Raw genomic sequence first — 14,055 nt, 5'->3', positions numbered from 1 at the left:
AAATATCTGTGTTACTAACCCTTGAAGGCTACCTGGAATATACCAGTGGTCTTTCCCTGACCGGTATGCTGTTTTCCTTCATTTTGGTGAGTCTGAGAGAGAAGGACTGGAAAAAGTGGAGAAAATTTGGGACATTGGGACACAGTCTTCCCTGTAACCTCACTTCCCTACCCTCCCTCCATCCCTCAGGTCATTTATAAGAGGTTCTAGCTTGGCTGTGTTGTGGGTCATAATGAGACAGTAGTGGACAGTAAGAGCACCCTGAGCCTTCCCATCCAGGAGCTAAATACAAGCTCTGAGGCCCAGTGGTTCACAATGGACTTATAGGTGGGTGTACAGGCTGATAAAGGTTGTACCATACTCAGGCCGTCTGGTCCTGTCACACAGTGTGCTCTTCTCTGAATTGGAGACAAGTATTGGGTATTGGGGGCTTCCAAGTTTCTTTTCTTTTTTAAAGTATATTTTATTGCTTATGCTATTACACTTGTCCCAATTTTTTCACCCCTTTATACCCCCTCTGCCCTGTACCACCCCACCCTCCAGCATTCCCTTCCCCCTTATTTCATGTCTATGGGTTGTACATATAAGTTCTTTGGCTTCTCTATTTCCTATACTATTCTTAACCTCTCCCTGTCTATTTTATGCCTACCAATTATGCTTCTTATTCCATGTACCTTTTCCCTTTCCATTCTCCCCAACTCCTCCCCACTGATAACCCTCCATGTGATCTCCATTTCTGTGATTCTGTTCCTGTTCTGGTTGTTTGCTTAGTTTTTGTTTTTTTAGGTTGAGTTGTTGATAGTTATGAGTTTGTTGTTATTTTACTGTTCATAGTTTTGATCTTTTCCTTAGATAAGTCCTTTCAACGTTTCATATAAGGGCTAGGTGATGATGAACTCACTCAACTTAACCTTATCTGGGAAGCACTTTATCTGTCCTTCCATTCTAAATGATAGCTTTGCTGGATTGAGTCATCTTGGATGTAGGTCCATGCTTTTCATGGTTTTGAATACTTCTTTCCAGCTCCTTCTTCCCTGCAAGGTTTCTTTAGAGAAATCAGCTGCTATTCTTATAGGCACTCCTTTGTAGGCAACTCTCTCCTTTCCTCTTGCTGCTTTTAAGATTCTGTCCTTATCTTTTAATCTTGGGTAAGTTAATGATGATGTGCCTTGGTATGTTCTTTCTTGGGTCCAATTTCTTTGGGACTCTCTGGGCTTCCTGGACTTCCTGGACTTCTGGGAAGTCTATTTCCTTTGCCAGACTGGGGAAGTTTTCCTTCATTATTTGTTCAAATAAGTTTTCAATTCCTTACATTTTCTCTTCTCCTAGCATCCCTATGATTCAGATGTTAGAGTGCTTAAGGTTGTCCCTGAGGTTCCTAAACCTCTCCTCATTTTTTTGAATTCTCGTTTCTTCATTCTGTTCCAGTTGGATGTTTATTTCTTCCTTTTGTTCCAAATCATTGATTTGAGTCCCAGTTTCCTTCCCTTCACTGTTGGTTCCCTGTATATTTTACTTTGGGTATCCTTAATTTCTTCCTTCATTTTTGACTGAGCTCAATCAATTTTGTGAGCATCCTGATTACCAGTGTTTTGGACTCTGCATCAGATAGGTTGGCTATGTCCTTGTCACTTAGGTATTTTTCTGAAGTTTTGATCTGTTCTTTCACTTGGGCCATATTTCTTTGTCTTGGTGCATCTGTTAAAGTTGTAAGGGGGTGGAGCCTTAGTTTTCACCAGGGTGGGACAGCCCTCTTTTCTGCTTTGCTGTGCTGTCCATGGGAGAGGGGTCAGAGAGGGAACAATGCCACTCACTCCCTCTTTTTTATCCCATTCCCAACAAACTGTCCTGTGAGACTGGAAGTTTCTCCTGCCTTCATAGCCCTCACAGTATTTTACAGCTAGAGGTTTTGAGTGCTTAGTTTCCCTGTGAGTCAGCCTCTCCTCACCTGTGAGGTCCACCACCTTGCTGTGGGTCCTCTCTGTTCCTCCTGCTGTCCTTCTCCACCCCTCCTACCAGTGTGGATGAATGTTTCTTTAACTGTTTGGTGGTCAGAGTTCCATGCAGTTTGCTATTCTAGCAGTTGTGGTTGTTTATTATTTTTAAATTGGTTGTTATCCTTCTTTTGGTTGTGTGAGGAAGTGAAGCATTTCTACCTATGCCTCCATCTTGGCTGGAACTCATGTTCTCTTTTATGATGCTAAAACCTCCTTGTGGCTGATTTTATTTTATTTTTTATTGCCTTTTTGTCTGATATTGGAATGTTCACAAATAACCTAGCTCTCTCTTCTCATCAGAGGACTGCACAATCTCATCCTTGTGGTCAGACTTTGTCATCTGATGAGTCAGTTCATGCTTAGCCATACTCTTTTTTCTCTCTGCTGTTCCACCTGTTTGGCTGCTCTGTGTCCCTGGTTCCTGGCATGAGGGTGTTGATAATGTGAAAAGCCCTAGTTCAGTTGAGATGGACAAGTAGCATGAGTGAGAAATAAATGGTGGTTGTCTGTCATTTCAGCATAACTCAGTTGGCTCTGAGCCTATATCCCTCCTCACCAGGAGAAAGAAGCCTGATGCGAAAAAACAGAAGATATGTTGGCCTCTTCTCCTGTTGCTGGCACAGAGCACCTAAAACCCTTGTAACTTCCTTCATGGAAAGACAACTAGGAGCATCTTTTGTTCTAATGGGGCAACTGTGGATGGCTCATGAATGGCCCTGGATGGGGGCTGTTCATCAGAAAGACCAACGCATGATTACAAGCTTAGACCTTTCAGCTTCACCCTCCATTCTCTGGAGAAGGAACAGGAGCTGGAATTGGAGTTAATGATGGATCATGCTTACATGATGAAGCCTCAATGAAATCTTAATAGTATAGGGCACAGGGAGCATCCAGATTGGTGAACACATCCATGTGCTGGGAGAGTGACACAATTCCATGGGATAGAAGCTTCTGTGCTTGGGACCTTTCTAGACTTCATCCTATGTACCACTTCATCTGGCTGTTCATCTCTGTCCTGTATCACGTTCTTTATTATATAATGCTCCAGTAAACATAAGTGTTTTCCTGAATTCTGTAAGCTATTCTAGCAAATGACCAAACTTGAGGAGGGGTCATGGGAAACTTAGATTTATAGCCAGTTGGTCAGAAGTACAGGTGACAACCTGGGACTTGCAATTGGCATTTGGGGTGGGAGAAGCAGTCTTGTGGGACTTCACCCTTAACCAGTGGGCTCTGAGGTAACTCTGGTGTCAAGATTGAACTGAATTGTGAGACCAGTTGGTATTATAGAGAAGAGACTGGTGTGAGAAAAAACCCAAACATCTGCTCTCAGAAGTGTTCTGAGTGTGGTAGTAGTGTAAGAGTAAAGGAGAAACACATGAGTGTTTTTCCCAGACAACTGTGATACCTCCCCATACACCCCACCCCTGGTCAGGCCTGGGCCAGGGGATCAAGATGTCTCCAGCTTACTGTTTCCCAAAAAAACTGTGGCCCAAAGAGAAATCATGAGGCTTTCTTGACCCTTCTCCATAGGACTGAGAGCAGGGGGTTACCTGGTGGACACACACTGGGACTAAAGGGCTTTCCAAGCTGCAGGTTATGACTCATGAACAGGTTAGTGGAATGTTTTATGGAACCTGAGCAGAATTTCATGTTTTTAATGAATTAGAATGGGATAATCTAGCACATTACAGAGTAGAATAGAAAAATAAAAGTGTATCATATGTAAAAAGGGTCAGCATGGTTTCATGAAGCATTTGTTTTGAATTACTGCAAAAATATGTTCTTTATTGTGAGTCTTGGTGAATAACGCTAAAAAGTTTCCTCCTCTGATGCACATACTGTTTTTTCTCATACATTGCTGCATTTCCCAATTGTCTGCTAGGAAGTAGGATTAGCTATAGAACCAGTGTGAAAAATTATTGAAAGATAAACGAAATAGACAAGAAGGTTTAAACAGTCATTTTGGACCCTCATTGAAGAGCACATGCACCTACATGGGGTCCCAGGCTTGGATGAGGGGAGAAGGCTAATTGGGGATATGCCTGGGGCCATGTGCAGGAAGTCACCCTTACCTGCACCTGTCTCCCTTGCTGGACAACCAATTGGTGGGAACCATCTTCCCAGTGGGAAAGAAAAGTGGAATTTTTCAGGATCTCTTTTGGGTATTCTATTCTGTATTTGCATGGAGAATAATGTACTACGTAATGTCTATTAGCAGAGTATTAAATCTGAGGAATGTGGAACTACATTAGGGTAAAAGAGAATTTGTTTCTGCTGAGGCACAGGTAGAGCAGCATCTTCACTGACCTGGGTAGCACTCTGCTCTCACTGCTCTGCCATGTGGGATGTGCTCCTAGATCTGGAGGACCTTGGCCGCAAGTAAGCTAACCCTTCACACCCTCCATCATGACACTTTCTCCTTTTGGTGGCTATTAGAGCCCACACTGGGCCCTAAAACTTCTATGCTGACCCGCCCTTTTACACACCCTGTGCATGTGTGTCCTTCCCTGCTCCCACCAACACCAGGATCCTGCCTCTCCCTCTCTGGAAGCTTCTTCTCTGGAGCTTCTTCATCTTGGAAAACTGACCCCACATTTCCTACCCTGAGATCTGAGGCAGAATACAGAGCAATTCTGTCTCTTTTCACACACTCCACAATGGAGTGTGGAGTATCCCAGCTCCTGATTGTGATGATCTGACAGAGTAAAAGGCAAGGTGTCCAAATAACTGCAGAAACCTGTCTCTGGATTATGGTACAGAGTTCGTCTAGTAAAAACTAGAAATATCCCCCAGTAGAATGTCAAGTTCACGTGGGCAGAGACATTTCTCTGTCTTGTTCCCTGATGTCTCTTCAGAACCAGGGACAGCGCCCAGTACAGCCTCATTAGGTGTTTGCTGAATGAATGAAACCTGAAAATAGCATAGACAATAGGTAGAAAATAGATAGGGGGGAGGGCAAGAATAGTAGGGGAAATATAGAATCTAAAGAACTTGAGACACGTGGTTATAAACTAAGGGGGGGAGAATGGTGGGGGAGGGAGTTTGCGGGTGGAGGGGAATGAAGGGGGGGAATAGAACAATTGTAATGGTATAATCAATAAAAAAAAGAAAAAAAAAGAAACCTTTGACGTAGCAATTACACTTCTAAGTATGTGTACAAGTGAAACAGCCACACATGTGCATAGGCTGATGTGCACAAGAACGAGAGGAGCAAACAACTGAGAAAAATTGTATTTATTAACTGGCAGTGACTGATGGTGGGAAAATGGATAATGGGGGTTTGAAACACAGAGCAGCTACTAAACAGAAGACAGACTGAAAGGGACACGGCCAGGACACTCTGTTAGTGGAGAAGAGCATGTGGGAGATGCTTATAGTTGCACCCTGTGTGTGTGCATGTGTGTATACAAATGCATAAGATAACACCCAGAATCCAACCCCCAGAATTGCCTTATCAGTCAGGTTGGGGGAGGGGAGGGTACGAATCTTTTGTGTAGAGATAACTGACAATGCTTGTTTCATGAGATAAGTGCATGAATACATAGACAGAAACAAGCATTAGGTATATGTGTTGCTCATTAATGAAACTCTAACATCTAACAATATTTGGCACATAGCAAGAAACATGCTTAACTTTTCTCTTGTGCACATTTTCTTTCACTCGTACACCTGAAGACCAGGAGTTCACAGCTTTGCTCATGTTCACGAAGGGCCACTATGTTCTGTTTTCTATCATGGACAGTTGTCACAACCCTGAGTTGGAGGCAAGGAGAGAGAAGGAAAATAAGTGGCAGTGAGCTCCCACTGTCTGGTCCATCAATACCTAACTCCTCCTCCTGACAGGCAGGACCCCAAGCACTGCAATTCTGCCCTACCTCATGATGTGCACTCATGTACCACTGCTGTTCAAAGCGAATCTTCTGCTCCTGCCGCAGAGAGTCTCACCTGGTCTGATTTCCTAATCTAGAGGATGCTGTGGCCTATAGTTTGGGAGCTGAGCAGGGGTCAGAAGCCCAGGGCATTAGAGGTGGAGAAGATCCTTTGATATACAAAACAATGAACAGAAAGAGTGTGGGAAGCCTTATTTGGTCTCAATGCTGCACTCCAAGGGTTTTGGCAAAGGAACGATTTGGGGAAGGAATGACAGATGGCATACCAGTCCCATAAGAGCAGTTTTGCACAGGTGGGGTTTGGTATGAAAGGTCACTTACACAGTCATCTCCCTCGGGGACACTGATCTCTTCATACACAACAGGGTTCCTTCTTTCCCTCAGCCTGTGGAGCCACACATTAGTCTTCCCTTTCCCCAATCCTGTGGTAGAGATGTGTTGATTAATAAAGTTGTCAGATAAGATGCTGTCTCCTCCTTCCCAAGGGCCCATGAGCCTTCCACTTGGTCTGTTGTCCACATCCTGTAGCTCAGAGAGACTGAGATGTTAGACCTATACAAGTACACAACAAATGCCATTTCAAATGCCTCCCACTGTCAGGTTTAGATTCCCAAACTCTTTAGTTACCAGAACATTCATTCAGACTTTTCAGCATACATTGTTTAGGGCATATTGTGTCTCAGGCATTGAGCTGAGGGCTGTGGATACAACTCTGAGTAAGACATTTTTCCAGGTTATCATAGAAGGAATTACTTGAGTACCATTCATGTCTTGAGTCATAGCTTTCATTCAATGTCTTCAAACAGATAATTTTGATTCTTCATGTCCATTTTATAGAGTAAGAATCTGGAGCTCAGAGAATATGGATGACCAGCCCACAGCAACACTGATTTTATGCCGATGAAAATACAATCTGTGACTTTGGAAGTTCTGTTCTCAGCTCTCAGCTGCAGCTGAACAAGCTTGAGTCTAACTTGGGCCCCGGCCTGTTCAGGATCCAGCCCTGACGGCAGTGCAGCCAGAGAAATTGTTCCTCCAAATTCCCCCCCTTACCTGGCATCTGCTTTCTGGGCTGACCAGAGGTACTCACTTTTTCCAGGGGGTAGGGCTGTTTCTGAGCTGGCTCTGAGTCTGGTGTTACTGGCAGTGGGCTTCAAGTCATTTCCTTCTCTTGTTTCTTTCATGGGCACCACCCATTTCATAGGAAGGTCACATGTAAACGGTGTCAAAGCCATTTCTCTGGTGCTTTAAAACCTACAAAGTGTCTTCACGTGCAGTGCCTTAATGAATATTCTCTACTTCTTGGGGAGATTATATGACCAGTACCTCAACTATGAGGCACCAGGGCAGTTAGAAGGAAAAGAAATGGCCTAAATGACTAGAACACTTGGCAAGACAAGAATGAAAGAGAAGAAGTAATGACCGATACCAGAGAAATACAAAGGATTATAAGCAAATACTATGAACAAGTATATGCCAAGAAAGTGGACAATCTGGGTGAAATGGATAAGTTTCTAGAAGCATACAATCTTTCAAAACTAAATTAGGAAGAAGAAGAAAACCTGAATAGACTGAATAGACTTTTTAACAACTAATGAAATTGAAACAGTAATAAAAAATTCCCAGCAAATTAAAGTCCTGGACCAGATGTCTTCACAGCAGAATTTTACCAATCATTCAAGGAAGAACTAACACCTATCCTTCTCAAACTATTCCAAACATTCAAGAAGAGGGAAGACTTCCAAGCTCTTTTTATGAGACCAATATTATCCTAATCCCAAAACTAGGTAAAGACACAAAAAGGACAGAAAACTACAGGCCCATATCCCTGATGAACATAGATGCTAAAATCCTCAACAAAATATTACCAAACTGAATCCAGCAACACATTGAAAAGATCATGCACCATAATCAAGTGGGATTTGTTCCAAGGCTGCAAGGTTGGTACAATATTCACAAATCAATAAATGTGATACATCACATAAACAAAATGAAAGATAAAAATCACATAATCACATGATCAAGTGCAGAAAAAACATTTGATAAAATTCAGCACCTGTTTATGATAAAAACTTAGCAAAGTGGGAATACATGGATCATACCTCAGCATAATAAAGGCCACATTTGGCCCTGGTAGGTGTAGCTCAGTGGTTGAGTGCTGGCCTGCAAATCAAACAGTTGCTGGTTTGAATCCCAGTGAGGCCACATGCCTGGGTTGCAGGCCAGGTCCCCAGTGGGGGCATGTGAGAGGCAACCACACATTGATGTTTCTCTCCCTCAAATTTTCCCTCCCTTCCTCTCTCTCTAAAAATAAATAAAATCTTTTTAAAATATAAAGGCCACATATGAAAAACCTACTGCCAACATCATACTCATGGGGCAAAACGAAAAGCATTTCTCTTAATATCAAGAACAAGACAGGGATGTTTGCTTTCCTACTCTTATTCAACATAGTACTGCAAGTTGTAGTCACAGCAGTCAGACAAGAAGAAGAAATAAAAGGCATCCAAATTGGAAAGAAGCAAAACTGTCATTATTCACAGACAACATGATATTGTACATAGAAAACCCTACAGGCTCCACCAAAAAACTATTAGACCCAATAAATTTGGCAAAGTAGCAGGATACAAAATCAATACTCAGAAATCAATGGCATTTTAATTTAATTTTTTAAAAGATTTTATTTATCTTTAGAGGGGAAGGAAAGGAGAGAGGAAGAGAAATATCAGTGTATGGTTGCCTCTCATGTGTCCCCTGCTGGGAACTGGCCTGCAACCCAGGCATGTGCCCTGACTGGGAATCAAACTGGTCTTTTGGTTTGCAGGACTGCTCTCAATCCACTGAGCTACACCAGCCAGGGCTCAATGACATTTTTATATACCAGTAATGAACTATCAGGGAAACTAAGAAAACAATCTTGTTTACTATTGCAACGGCAACAATAATAAGGTACCTAGGAATAAATTTAACCAAAGAGGTAAAAGATCTGTACTTGGAGAACTATAGAACACTAAAGAAAGAAACTGAGGAAAATACAAGTAAGTGGAAGGATATACTGTGTTCACAGATTGGAACAATTAATATCATTAAAATGTCTATTCTACCCAAATCAATCTATAGACTCAGCACAATTCCTATTAAAATACCAATGGGGAATTCCAGCCAAGCTGGAGGCATATGTAGAAACGCTTTGCTTCCTTTCACAACCAAAAGGATAACAACCAATCTAAAAAACAATGAACCAGAAGTGCCCCCCCCAAATCAAACTGCATGGAACTCCAACAACCAAGGATTTAAAGGAACATTCACCCAGTTTGACAGTGGCATAATGCAGCAAAGAGGGTTGCATCTCCCTGGCGAATACCTAATGCTCTGTCCCCTTACAACATAACAAGTGTGCCAAGACAAAGAAATATGGCCCAAATGAAAGAATAGATCAAAACTCCAGAAAAAGAGCCATGTGAAAGGGAGAGAGACAACCTATCTGATGCAGAGTTCAAAACACTGGTAATTAGGATGCTCACAAAACCGATTGAGCTTGGTTGCAAAATGAAGGAATAAATGAAGGCTACCCAAAATGAAATAAATCAAAATATACAGGGAACCAACAGTGAAGGGAAGAAAACTGGGACTCAAATCAATGATTTGGAACAAAAGGAAGAAATAAATATCAAACTGAAACAATGAAAAACAAGAATTCAAAAAAGATAAGGAGAGGCTTAGGAACCTCTGGGACAGCTTTAAGCACTCTAACATCTGAATCATATGGGTGCCAGAAGGAGAAGAGGAAGAGCAAGATATTGAAAAATTATTTGAACAAATAATCAGGGAAAACCGCTGATCTGCTGAAGGAAATAGACTTCCAGGAAGCCCAGGGAGTCCCAAAGAAATTGTACCCAAGGAGGAACACACCAAAGTACATGATAATTACATTACCCAAGATTAAAAGTAAGGAGAGAATCTAAAAAGCAGCAAGAAATAAGGAGACAGTTACCTACAAAGGACTTCCCATCAGACTGTCAGCTGATTTCTCAAAAGAGACCTTACAGGCAAGGAGGGGCTGGAAAGAAGTATTCCAAGTCATAAAAGACAAGGACCTACATCCAAGATTGCTCTATCCAGCAAAGTTTTCACTTAGAATGGAAGGGCAGATAAAGTGCTTCCCAGATAAGGTTAAGTTAAAGGAGTTCATCATCACTAAGCCCTTATTATATGAAATGTTAAAGGGACTTATCTAACAAGTAGAAAATGATAAAAAAAAACTATGAACAGTAAAATGACAATAAACTCACAACTATCAACAACTGAACCTAAAAACCAAAAATATAAACTGAGCAACCAATAAGAACAGGACCAGAAGCAGAGAAATAGAGATCACATGGAGGGTTTCAATAGGGAAGGAGAGATTGGGGAGGGAAGGTACAGGGAATAAGAAGCATAATTGGTAGGTACAATATAGACGGGGGGAGGTTAAGAATGGTATAGGAAACAAGTCAAAGAACTTACCTGTACAACCTGTGGACATGAACTAAGCAAGGGAATGTTGGAGGGTTGGAGGTGCAGGATGTAGGGGAGGGAAAAATTGGGAAAACTGTAATAGCATAATCAGTAAAATATACTTAAAAATACCAGTGGCATATTTCACAGATCTATAACAAATACTCCCAAAATTTATGTGGAACCAAAAAAGACCCTGAAGAACCTTAGCAATCTTGAGAAAGAGGAACAAAGTTGGAGGGGTCACAATACCTGATATCAAACTAGACTACAAGGTTACTGTAATCAAAACGGTCTGGTACTGGCATAAGAACAAACATAGATCAATGGAACAGAATAGAGAGCTCAGAAATAAAGCCATACCTTTATGGTCAATTAATGCTTAACAAAGGAGGCAAGAACATACAATGTAGTAACCCACCCTTCAATAAATCATGATGAGAGAATTGGACTAGTACTTGTAAAAAATGAAACTAGACTACAAACTCATACCATAGAGCAGAATAAATTCAAATGGATATAAGACTTAAATATAAATTGCAATACCATAAAAATTCTAGAGGAAAACATAGGCAGTAAAATTTCAGATTTCTTTTGTAGCAATTTTTTACCGATATTATCTCCTAAGGGAAACAAAAGAAAAGGTAAACAAATAAGACTATATCAAATAAAAAAGGTTCTGCATTGCTAAAGAAACCATCATCAAAATGAAAAGGGATTCCATTGTATGGGAGAACATATTTGCCAGTGATACATTGGACAAGGGTTTAATATGCAAATATATAAAGAACCCATGCAACTCAACACTAGGAAAACAAACAATCCAATTGAAAAGTGGGCAATGGATGTGAATAGACATTTCTCCAAGGAGGACATACAGATGGCCTGTAGACATATGAAAAAATGCTCGGCATCATTAGCCATCAGAGAGACACAAAGTCACAATGAGTTGTCACCTCACACATGCCAAAATGGCAACAGCCCTGGCTGGTGTGGCTCAGTGGATTGAGCGCTGGCCTGTGAACCAAAGGGTCACTGGTTCAATTCCCACTTGGGGCACATGCCTGGGTTGTGGGCCGGGTTACCTGGTGCAGGACATATGAGAGGCAATCACACACTGATGTTTCTTTCCCTCCCTTCTGTCTAAAAATAAATAAAATCTTTAAAAAATTTAATAAATCAATCAACAACAAGTGCTGGTGAGGATGGGTAGAAAAGAGAACCCCAGTGAACTGTTGGCGGGAATGCCAGCTGGTGCAACCACTCTGGAAAACATTATGGAGTTTTCTCAAAAAATTAAAAATGAAACTGCCTTTTGACCCAGCAATTTCACTTCTTGGAATATGCCCTAAGAAATCTGAAACACCAATCAAAAAGAATACATGGACCGTCATCTTCAAAACAATGTTATTTACAACAGCCAAGATGTGGAAGCAGCCTAGGTACCCATCAGTAGATGAGTGGACAAAAAAGCTGTGGTACATTTACACCATGGAATACTATGCAGCAGTAAAAAGGAAGGAATTCTTACCTTTTGCAACAGCATAGATGGAACTGGAGAATAGTATGCTAAGTTAAATAAGCCAGTCAGTGAAAGACAAATACCATGTGATCTAATTTATAAGTGTAATCTAGTGAACAAAAAAAACACCTAATGAGCAAAATAGAATCAGAGGCATAAGAGAAGTGGAACTGACTGACAGCTGTAAGAGGGTATGGGCAAAGCAGGGACTAGATGAAAGAAGGCGAAGGGATTAATCAAACAACATATATGCATGAGCCATGGACATGGAAATGGTGTGGGGATTGATGGTAGGAATGTGGGTGCTGTGAAGGGAGTAAAGGGGGAAAATTGGGACAACTGTAATAGTATAAAAATAAAATATTTAAAAGACAAAAATGTAGCAGCACCTAGATGCAATGGAATATTACTTGGCCATAATAAGAGGGAAATCTTACCATTTGAAACAGCATGGATGGATCTAGAGGGTATTATGCTCAGTGAAATAAGTCAGTTGAAGAAATACAAATACCATATTATCTCACTGATTCATGGAATCTAAAGAACAGTATAAATGCACAAAAAAATAGACTCATAGACACAGAACAAACTGATGGTTGCTATAGGGGAAGGTGAAAAAGGTGAAGGGATTAAGAACAAACTGGTAGTTACTAAATAGTCATGAGGATGTAAAATACAGCATAGGGAATATAGTCAGTAATATTGTATTAATTGTATGGTGTCAAGTAGGTACTGGAAATAGTGGGGGGAACACTTTGTAAAGTATATGATTGTCTAACCACTATGCTGTACACCTGAAACTAATGCAAAATAATATTTAATGTAAATCATAATCGACAAGATTATAAAATAAAAAACAAAACAAAAAAGAAAACAATTGTTGCTTTATTCCAGAGGATGTAATAAAGTCGTCCTTTAGGCTGAGGCTATTATTTCTGCTTGAGGAAATCTAGGGGCATTAGGCTAATTTTGGAATTCCTTGGGCTGAGGGGGTTCGGCTTCCCTGAGTGAGAGCAATTAGGGGGTCTCACAGATGACAGTTTGTTTTTATCTCTGCCCTAAAAGGATCTCCCCAAAAGACTTTAAATCGTCCATTTTGCTGTTTAACTTGCAGGTTATTGGGAGGTACAGCAAAGACCCAACCACTTTACATTCTTCAGTGGTTCCCCACTTTTCTACATGATATCCCTTTCCGCTTAATGTGTTTAAGTCTGACCCACAGAGAGAACCTTCCTCGGAAGAAGTGAAGCAGTTGTGAAGGCTTGATTCATGCCGAGAAGAAAACGTGCCACTCGATCAATCAGCTAATCAACTAACCTTAGCAGTTAGTGAACTTAATTTGGCTATCGGAGGTCAGGATAACAGAGTGGGAATGGAGGCAAGAGGGGTCTATCAGTCCAGCTTCTTGAGCCTAGAATGTCGTTTTAAAATGGGTGGAGACAATAATTTTCCTGCTTGCAAGCAAAGGTTGCATGCCCGTTGCAAATGGCGACTCCAAGTTCCGTAGTTTTGTCAGTACGCATGCTCAGATGTTCCCTTTCCATTCAGCCTTTGTCCTCCTGCACTCTTTAGTGTGTATGTTATTTATTTTATTTTTTAGTTTAAACAATTCTAAAGTGTCTAATGTTTATTTAATATATAGAATGTAGGAGGCGGGCTACCTGCTCAAATCATTCCCTTGAGTCCACAGCTTCTTCAGATAGAGTCTTTCCTAGGACCTCCTACAACCTTTCCAGTAAACAGAGAACTTAAACTGTGTTTTAAAATAAACTTTAAAAAAATATATATTATTTATTTATTTATTTTTAGAGAGAGGGGAAGGGAAGGAGAAAGAGAGGGAGAGAAGCATCAATGTGTGGTTGCCTCTCATGTGTCCCCTACTGGGGAACTGGCCCGCAACCCAGACATGTGTCCTGACTGGGAATCGAACCAGCGACCCCCTGCTTCACAGGCCCATGCTCAATCCACTGAGCTACACCGGCCAGGGCAAAAATCAGCTTTTTATATGTTTTCTTTCCTAGTAGAACCAATAACTGAAAACATTTTATTTATCCTTTAAAAAATTACTGACAACATTATATATCTCCACCATTTCCCTCCCGCTTTGCCCACCTCCATCCAAGCCCTCCCCATGCCCCCTCCCCAA

The sequence above is a fragment of the Sturnira hondurensis genome, unplaced genomic scaffold (assembly GCF_014824575.4).
Source record: "Sturnira hondurensis isolate 20B ecotype Veracruz unplaced genomic scaffold, ASM1482457v3 Scaffold0013994, whole genome shotgun sequence".
NCBI lineage: Eukaryota > Metazoa > Chordata > Mammalia > Chiroptera > Phyllostomidae > Sturnira > Sturnira hondurensis.
The sequence above is the reverse complement of the archived record's forward strand: the minus strand, read 5'-3'. Positions refer to the sequence as shown.